The 9,045-nt window shown below is 42.1% G+C and overlaps 1 long non-coding RNA gene across 1 annotated transcript in view; it reads right to left on the reverse strand.

The window, feature by feature from the left end:
• Positions 1 to 1,925: 1,925 nt before the first annotated feature.
• LOC109300106 overlaps positions 1,926 to 9,045 on the reverse strand; it is a 12,308-nt gene continuing 5,188 nt past the window's right edge. The window contains exons 2-3 of the long non-coding RNA XR_002098121.1: positions 7,190 to 7,194; positions 1,926 to 2,032 (exon numbers count right to left, since the gene is read on the reverse strand). This is a non-coding gene — a long non-coding RNA (uncharacterized LOC109300106). The remainder of the gene's footprint in view (positions 2,033 to 7,189; positions 7,195 to 9,045) is intronic.

A 9,045-nucleotide genomic window follows, 5' to 3' on the forward strand; every position in this document is an offset into this window, starting at 1 on the left:
AACTACAAATGAATGGGCCCCCCCCCCCCCCATGTCCCCATCCCATTCTCCATGCCAACATATTTATAACAGCCCATGAAAGCTTGTTCAAAATATTGTTTAGTTTATAAAACACAAATCTACCCTACCTTTTACCCGACTTCACATTAACACAGCAAACTACATCTCTCTACTATTTATACTTCTTTGGCAATCCCTTGCAGTCAAGGATGATTGTCTTCCACGATTGTCTTATCTGTACGTCCAAAGATGGCTGATGAGACCTATCTAGGATCAACAGCCTCTACTCAAGTTGGCATTGAGAATGTCCCTGAAGCGCTTTCTCTGCCCTCTTCTTGAGTATACATCTTGGTTGATATGGAAGAATAAAACTTGCTACGAAAGTCTGGAGCCAGCCATTGGATGACACGGCTGGCCCAATGAAGTTTACATCAGATGATCATCACCTCAATACTTGTGGTGTTTGCTTGCAGGAGGATGCTAACATTAGTGTGTCTGTCTTTCTCCTGGATTCAGAGGATCTTCTGCAGACAGCATTGATGGTACTTCTCCAACAACTTTAGATGTCTCCTGTATATTGTCCGTGTCTCAGCTCCATACAGTAAGATGGGGTTCATGACTGCTTGATAAACCACAAGCTTGATTTTGGATCTGATGTCATGATCTTTGAATACCTGTTCCTTCAAACAGCCAAAGGCTGCACTTGCACATTTGAAATGATGTTGGATTTTTGCATTGATGTCAGCCTTCCATGAGAAATGGCTTCCAAGGTATAGGAAATACTCAACTTTCTCCAGAGACTCACTTGGATCTGGATGACTAGAGCTGGGTACTGTTCATTAGGAGCTTGTTGGTGGAGGACCTTTGTCTTCTGAATGTTAAGCATCTGTCCCATGTTCTTGTATGCCTTGGTAAAGATGTCAAAGATTGCCTGAAGGTCTGCTTCCAAGTGAGCACAAACTACTGCCTTATCAGCATACTGGAGCTCAATGATTGAGGCTAGGACGGTCTTAGCTTTGGCTCAGAGTCAGCTGGAGTTAAACAATTTACCATCCATTTGGTAGTTTAGCTCCACTCCGGCTGGAAGCTTACTGTTGGTCAGATGTAACATTGTGGCAAAGAATACTGAGCAGAGTGTTGAAGCAATGATGCAGCCTTGATTAATTCCTATTTTAATCTCAAAGAGATCTGTGATAGATCCATTACCAAGAACCACCTTCCATATATCATCATGGAGCAGGCAGAGAATGGTGACAAATTTCAGTGGACATCTGTGCTTCAGAAGGATGCTTCACAACACTCCTCAGCTGACAGTTGAAAGCTTTCGTGAGGTTAAAGAAGGCTATGTGGAGAGGCTTATGTTGTTCCCAGTATTTCTCCTGCAGCTGGAAAGCTGGAAAGAACATGTCCATTGTGCCTCTTGATGCCCTAAACCCACACTGAGATTCCAGGAGGAGCTCGTCAGCAAATGGAAGGAGACAGTTCATGAGGTTTCTTGTAATGATCTTTCCTGAGGTGGATAGCAAGGCAATCCCTTTGTACTTTCCACAGTCGGACGAGTCTCCTTTCTTGAAGACTGTCACAATCATGGCATCCCTGGAATTTTATGGGATTTCCTCACCATTCCAGGTCCTTAAGATGAGGGCATGAAGCTGTGTTGTGAACTCCTCTCCCCCCTATTTGATGATTTCCACAGAGATTCCATCCAGGATGACTCCTCTTTCCTTGATCAGGTCTCCTTCATCTTTATGTCTCAAGGGGGTTGGTCCCTGAGTGCTCAGACTATATATGGCTTTGTTGGCACTGAAGAAACCACACATTATGGAAGTCAGTGAGATGTACCTCCTTAACCTTGTCCTCCTCCTTTGGATCTCTGCCTTGGCTTGTTGGAGACTCAATTTCTTTTGCTTGGAGTTGGTGTCATGTTGCCAAGCACAGAAGGCCTTGCACTAGCAATTGACCAACTCATGGATCTCCTGGTTGTTCTCATCAAATCAGTCTTGATGTTTCCTGGTAGAGAATCCACATGTCCCTTCTCAAGCACTGATAACAGTGGCCTTGAGGGCACCCTATATGATGCTGACATTCTCCCATTGTTGGTGATTGGAATTCACCAGTTTTTCATTGAGGCACTCACTTGCTTGGGTACTCGAGTCCTTCAGTGTTAATTTTCTGTTGGTTTTTCTTTTGCTGTAGCTGTTGTTTGGGAGCCAGTTTGAGTGACATAACTGAGTGGATGAGTTTGTGATCAGTATAGAAGTCATCAGCTCCTAGCATAGTTTGGCTGATGCAGACATCTTTGTCATCCCAGGCACCAATGATGACATAGTCAATGAGGTACCAATGCTTAGATCATGGACGTTGCTGTGATGTCTTGTGCTTGTCTTTCTGGTGGAACAGGGTGATGGTGTGTCCATGTTTCACACATTTGGTCAAAATGAAAATGCCATTAGAGTTGACCTTTCCCAATTCTTCTTTGCCAATGGTTCCATTTCAGAGGCTAGAGTCCCTTTCGATGCTGATGTTGAAATCACCAAGAAGTATAAGTCTGTCTCCCTCTGGGACATCAGAAAGGACTTGGTCAAGGCTGGTGTAGAATTCCTCCTTGGTTTCATCAGCAGCATCAAGAGTCATGGCATAAGCGCTGATGACAGTGGCATATTGGATCTCTACCTGTTTAAGATGGAGTCATGAGGCTCCCATTAATTCCAATAGGGAACTCACTGAGTTGGTTTATGAGTTCATTCTTAATGGCAAAACCAAACCTGTAACGCTGGCATTGTCCTTCCTGTTTACTCTTCTAGAAGAAGGTATAGCTGCCTCTATGTTCTTTGAGCTGCCCATCTCCCACTTGCTGGGTCTCAATGTTACATCAGTGTTGTGTCGCCTCAGTTCTGGGGCTACAATTGCAGTGTGGGTTTCTGGAAGTTCACTGTTAGGGTTGTCTATCAAGGTCCTCATGTTCCCAGCCCCAAAAATGATGGTGTGTCTTCACTAGTACTTTTGAATTCAGTAGGAGATGCCACTGGACCTGGTTATCCAGTCAGGAAGAAATACATAATACTATTTTAGACAGGCTATGTTTAGGGCACCTCTTCTATCTCCCTCCCCATGTGGGGTGAACAGACCAGCTTCTGAAGAGGGCTGCTCAGTCAGAGTTACAGCTCCCAAATTGCATTCCTATCTCATTCAAGTGCTAGCTGCTTTTCTTATAACTGCTGCCCCTTCTTGACTAGGAGCTTACAGACCTCACAGTCCTGCTCCTTTCACTATTAGCTGGTCATGAAAAGGCTTGAGGAATGTGCTGGAAAAGCTGTTTTCATGGAAGATGACTGTGTGTGACTTCTTTTATTGTGCTGCACATCAACTTCCACATGGCTCTGGACAGAATGGGACCTTGATCCATTGGGAAGGAGACCAAGGCAACTGGGGATCTCATTCTGCTGCAGCCTTCATTGACTTCTATGGTCACTGAGATTCTAACATCTTCTTCCACCTGCTCCACCACTGAGGACTTGTAGACCCATAGCTGGGGATGGGCAGGCTTATTAAAGTAGCAACCTTTACTTGCCATTTCACAGCACCATCAAAGGATATATGTGGCTTTTCAGGAGGGAAAGCATTGCCATCTGCTGTCCTCACCACATGCTGTCAACTACTACATTCTGCCACTGCTTGGTCCATGACTGCTTATTCGTCAGAGTTACCACTGCTTATTTTACAGCTAACCTTCCCTAAAGGTCATCTCACTATCTACCACTTGTGGATGCCTCCATCATCTAGCCTTCCAGATTATCTTACATATCAACTACAAGACTATAGGATCTGCCATTAACTGGGTCAGACGATAGGTCTGTCTTGCTCAGTATCCTGTGTCACACAATGCTGAAAGGAAGAGTGAATACAGTATGACCAGGATTTTTCCCCTGCTCCTCTCTGACTTGCAGCTGCCAGCATTTAGAGTCCAGGCTGTACCCTAGGTCCTACTCATGGGTGACTGGTGCCACCTAAGTTAGGGGGGGCACGTGTTCCCCCTCCCCACAAGACCAGTCAGTGACTGGGGTGGGGGTCCTCCCACGGCGGCACTCCCACTCCCCAGCCAGCACTCACAGGGGGGCACCGGTGCTCCCACCTGCCGCCTCTGCCCTAAGAGGCGAGCACAGCTTGTACTGATTACCCCCATGCACTCCTGTGCACCCTCTACACATCACTGCTGGTCCTACTGAACATGAAGGGCGGTTCCAGATACATACCAACAGCAGTGCAGTACAAAGGATAGCACCCACTGCAGCTTTCGTTTTCCCAGGACTGTTTATGTATTTTACATTAAACAGTCTTTCGTTAAAAACAGAAATGACCCTGGCAGCAGGAATCAGAACCTAGTGGTTTTGAGCCCTCACATGGTGAGGAGTGCCTGTAATCCAGATTTCCCACTTCCTGGATGAGTGCTCTAACCTCTAGGTCTGGGACAGAAGTTTCATAAATCAGTTTGACCCAAATCAGTAGAGTCTGAGACTACATTCAACCAGGTTTAGCTTAAACCAGTTTCAACCATTTTGAAACTGGTTTATGTGCACTGAGCTTCAGTTCTGTTACAGATTTAAACCAGCTTCTGGTGACTTAAACTGATTTGTATGTAACTACTGTTCCTAGCCCTAGACTATTTTGCGAAAGGCAGGAACTAGGTCCAGAGTGACTGTGGATGTTGTACTTTATATTAAGCTGTGGGTGCTGTAATTTGCTATTGTTGGTGTCAGTCAGGCTCCAGCTGTTCTATGTGGGCATCTAATAAATAGGGGACTTAGGCACTTCCCAGGTAATGAAATGGTCTGGCTATAGAGATACCAGCTCTGTTCTGGATTGCATTGGTGGACTTAGGAGCCTGATGTGTATCCCTTGTGCATGTATAAAAAAGCTTCAGACTAGTCATCTGTAGATGTGTTCAGGCCAAAGTGAAAGCACCAAGTAAATCTAAGCCCTTCTGATTTTATGACTGCAAGACAAGGGGATCAATTAGGACTGCTTTTTGTAACTTTGATTCCTAAATTCCATGTAGAAGCCAGTAAGAATGATCTGGCCAAGAGCACTCAGTATCTTGACCAGGAGTGTTAAACACACTTTTTGGACACTAATATTAGGCAACCTTTTTGTATAGATTTCCTATTCTTTTAGCACAGTAGGTCAGCCCTGTGTGTCACTGATAACTGGAAAAAACATTGGGAATTGCTCAACTACAAAGTAGCAATAAAGCAAACAAACACCATAAAAAGGGTAATGGATCACAAAATGTGCTTGTTCATTTATTTTGACTGTTGTGGTTTACCTTAATTGTTTATGATGTTTCATTGTATCCTGTAAACGGTTCTATGATCCATTATATAAAAGATAATAAAATCTGGGGTAGGCATCTTTGTTACATTCTTTCCTATTAAATATTTGCTAAAAGGTGGAAGCAGATGGATCAAATTTTATGTGGTGGCTGTACTCTTTAATATTATTTGGTGAAACAAACACAAGGCTTTGTAGGCATGTAGAAAAACAAAGGGTACCATTCCCAGTAACACTAACACCCATTTATATATTTCTAGCAGAGTAAAGGATCCTGAAAAAGCAGGGAGAGGCCTCACTTTATTTGAGGATAAAGTCCAAAGTAATTGATATGATGAGGCTCTCAAAAGATCCCCCAAAACCTACATGAGGCTAAAATATAGGGCTCCTGGTGTGACAAAGAGACAAATAGTGCACTGCACATAATCCTTAGAGGCTGAGAGGGGAAAATTCTGGTTAACACTGGGGGAAATGCCTACTTAGGCACCAAATCCAATTGCCTTAAGTTAAAAAACTTACTGAAGACAATGGGAGCTTGACTGAGGCGAGGACGGTAGAATTTGGTCTTTTTGAAAAGTTTCATGGACTTGTTAGTCTTCACACAGAGCAACTCTGGTGCCATTCATATTATACCATATTATATATCATGTCATATTGTATCATGTCATAGCATAATAGGGCATGTTTTATGCTCCATGGGAGGAAAAAAAAAGATCAGAATGCTCTATGGTTTTCTTGAGGTTTCCTAGGGTCAACCTGTTCCAGGTGTGCAGTTTCCTACTAAGGACTGGGCAATAGATGGGCCTTTCACATCTATCAGAGACATGCCCAGCAAAAATCTTTAGAAGAATCCCATGGATCTGAGAATATCCGTAGGGAGCTCAGTCTTTAATCTGAAATGTTTTTCTTTGATTACTTCCCTGGTTTTTTTTCTCCTGACAGCCAGATTCTTATGGAAAGTACAGTAAACATGTAGGAATGCAAAGTTATGGTTCCCATATGAATGTAATAAAAACTTTGAAATTTCTTATTAAAATCTTGTGATAGCCTTCAAATGTTTTATATGACAAACAGCCCAGGAAAAATGTGGATAAAATGCACTAATGTAAGGGTTGTGATAAGATAGTACAGTACTCAGAGTTTGTTCACCACAATGTGGAGTGTGTTTATATCCTAATATGTTTTTTCTAATTTTCATTGACATATATATGCAGGCTGGCAGGGAAGAGTCTTTTGATAAGAACCCATGCCCTAGTTCTGTGAACACAGATATAACTGTGCAACTTTATTTACACAACTCCATTGATTTTGACATACCAACCACTGCAAAGGACAGAGGAAGGTGGGAATGTGGGGGAGGATACAGAAGTTTAATTTTACTTTAGGCATTGTTTTAAATTTGTATCTGTATAGAATGAGTGATTTTACAATCAGATCAAGTAATATTTATGTTAAAATCTAAGCATAATGGCAATACCCATATTTGGGAAAGAGGTATTTGCTCTTGACTGGGTGCCCAGTTTTCTCTGTACAATTGTAGACCTTAACCGAGGTCCAGTATTATAGCTTTTCCTAAATGCACATGCAGGAATGTAGAGGGGAATAGGGCAGTCATGTGCACGTTAACTCTCTCTCTTTCATATAGCATTAGGTATCAACTTCCAAATCTATGAGCCAGTCCGATATTATCGCTCAATATGCAGATTGCATCTTCCCCATCTCGACATTTGTAAATATTTCAGCTTTTGGTATAGTGCTGTGCTGTTTGTTGGTCACTGCATTTGCGGCTGTCCAAGATGTTCATCTTGTGAACTATAGTTTTAAAGTGTCTGTATCCAGATGTCAGTTTGTTCAGCTTGACCCATGCTTCTCTGTCAAGGTTGTACCCAGTAAAGGACTTGTTTGGTGTTGTTATGAAAAGCTGTAGGAATAGGTCTGAGCTTTCCCAGAAGTGGAGCAACTCCATTGCTACCCATAGGTTTGGTTCAAAGCAACCCTGATCTCTTCCAGGAGCTTATGGCTTCATGTATAAACAGTTTATAAGTTTTAAGCTTTTTAAGCTTCCACCTATTTGGGTCTTCAGTTAGCAGTCTCTTGCCTCTATTGCCAGAAATGATGTTAGGGTCTGTCTTCTTTTGCCACTTGGTCTAATGCCTGAGAATACAGGGAGTACATCTGTATGTGTGTAAGCTATGCAGTTATTTTTCCAGTTTTGATACATGCTACTCACACGGCAGCTACTGCAAGGTTTCTACTACCCCTGTGGTGACAATGGTTGAGTGAGAATGGACATGAAGTCTTGTATTAGAAGCTTTTGTCTACTAGCCAGACGTGCCAGCCAATAGCACTAAACTAAAACGGTGAGGGAAGGGGGCCTACAGATACCAACAGAGATTATTCCACAGTGAAAGCAAGGTTTAGTCAGGGAAAGAACTGTAACTCAGAATCATGTTTTCTCCCTAGATTGACCCTGAGGCCACACATCTCTGTGCTGTCCCTTGCCAAGAGTGGTGGATAAGTCTCTCAGTTGAGCCTTCAGTTATTAAGATACAATTGCCCTGTAAATTGCCCAATAAGCCTTTAAAGTATATGACAAACCTATGTCCCGATGGTAGGCTGGATGCACGATCAACATTATTAAATAATTTTCCCTTCTTGGTCAAATAGCCAAATCTCTGGTGTGTATCATGGAAAACATGCAATCTGCAGAAAGTGAAGTCAAGTGAAAAATATGCACATATATTAAGAGGGTTTGGGTAATGGGGGGGGGAGGAAAGTATGCATGTTATGTAGAATTTTATTACATTCACTACCTCCTATTAATTATCACAAGGAACAGTCTCATTAACTGGGGCACACTGTGTACAGATATGCTATGATGAAAACCCAGCTCACAAGGGTAGCACACAACAATTAGTCATGTTGGGGTCCTTTTTAAGGAAAACAGTACAACTTAAAGGAATTTATATGAAAATAAACATGGTTAGAAAGAGAGTGGGATTAGACATTTATGAGGCTGTATGATGAAAGCTATTGCACCATCTTGGATTAGTCCCATCTTTATCTTTACTGCCATATTTTTGCAACATGTTTGAAGTAGTAAATGGTCTTGTAAATGTTCCTTTTGGTTTCTTGTTGGTGCAGTAAACTCCCACACATTATTTTTTTGCAATCAAAAATAAAGATAGGCTATCTAGTCATGTGGTCTGGCTGATACAAACCTGTGATGGTCTGAACTATAGTTTACATGTCCTGTTTTTTATCCATACCATTGACAAAGTTAAGTTAAAACCATGTGTTTACTGACCATAACAAGACAGTGCAAACCAAAAAGTCCTCCCACAGGAAGCAACACATCTTTGAAATATTTAAACAGTGGGAGAAGTGTTCAGTAGCCATAAATGGCCTGATCAACCATGCAGAAAATGGAATGTATGGAAATAATTTAGTGAGTCAAATGCCACTCTGAGCTTGGAGGATTTCATGGCAGGATATACTTATATACTATCAACTTATTTTGCAAAATAACATTTAGCTCAGAATAACTGGTAGCTAGGTGAAGGGGGTAGTTGAAAGAGTATGCAAACAAGCAGGAGGATAAATTCTGAGACTGGAGGTTGGAAAAAAATATCTACTGCTAATAAATGTTCCCTTGCAGAAATTAGTGGCTTTTTTTTCACTTGCAAAACAGGACCTTTCTCAATGTCTGTGCTCGGG

The sequence above is a fragment of the Gavialis gangeticus genome, unplaced genomic scaffold (assembly GCF_001723915.1).
Source record: "Gavialis gangeticus isolate Ggan-Ray unplaced genomic scaffold, GavGan_comp1, whole genome shotgun sequence".
Taxonomy (NCBI): Eukaryota; Metazoa; Chordata; order Crocodylia; family Gavialidae; genus Gavialis; species Gavialis gangeticus.